The following is an 859-nucleotide window of genomic DNA, read 5'->3' as shown; positions in this document are numbered from 1 at the left end:
GAGGGTGGGTTAGCATGGCTCCATTTGGTGCCAGTCCTATGCTCTTGGTGCTGCTTTCGTGGGCCTTGGGTCATAAGGGATGACAGAACTCAAAGGAAATTTTCACTTCTAGGAAAACGGTTAATAGGAGTCACAGCCAAAAGGCAGCTTATTTCTTAAGAGGCAGGAAGTGCCTTGGCCACGGGGTGCCCTACCCCCACGACTGGAGTGCCTCAAGAAGCCAGAAGCCAGCCCATTTGTCACTCTATGAAACAGCTCCCCTCAAGACACACACATACACACACACTGAACCATGGTGGAAGCGGTGGCTGTGGGAATCTGGCTTACAATGGAGTGGGGCTGAGACATGGCCAAAGGTCCCTGATGACCCAGATAGATGCTGCTGGGAAATTCCTCACCCTCCCAAGGACCAGTGAGTGACATTGAAGAGGATGGCAGAAGGATCTTTCCTTGCCCTTACCCCAAGCTAATGGCATTACTCTCCAACTCCGAGGCCCCTGTGTGGGGTAGGGAACCTCCAAACTAAAAAAAAAAAACTCCACAATCCCCCTTTCCTTGATTTCACCCATCTTACTCAGAAAGCCTTTGCCTTCATAGGGTCCCTTTCAGAAGTGCTCACGTATGTGTGGAAAAAGCTGATCTAAAAGTATATTGTTAGAATAATCTCAACTTTGCTTAAGAATTATGTGTGTGTGTGTGTGTGTGTGTGCGTGTGTGTGCGTGTGTGTGTATTTTTTAAATGCCTATAGCACCTGGTATTCCCAGGCGGTCTCCCATCCAAGTACTAATCAGGCCCAACCCTGCTTAGCTTCCAAGATCAGATGAGATTGGGCTGGTTCGGGGTGGCATAGCCGTAGAC

The 859-nt window shown here is 49.2% G+C and overlaps 1 pseudogene; it reads right to left on the bottom strand.

The window, feature by feature from the left end:
* Positions 1-740: 740 nt before the first annotated feature.
* Positions 741-859, bottom strand: LOC111731875 (annotated as a pseudogene).

Source organism: Pteropus vampyrus, unplaced genomic scaffold, assembly GCF_000151845.1.
Source record: "Pteropus vampyrus isolate Shadow unplaced genomic scaffold, Pvam_2.0 Scaffold404, whole genome shotgun sequence".
Taxonomy (NCBI): domain Eukaryota; kingdom Metazoa; phylum Chordata; class Mammalia; order Chiroptera; family Pteropodidae; genus Pteropus; species Pteropus vampyrus.
This window is presented reverse-complemented; position numbering and strand designations above follow the sequence as displayed.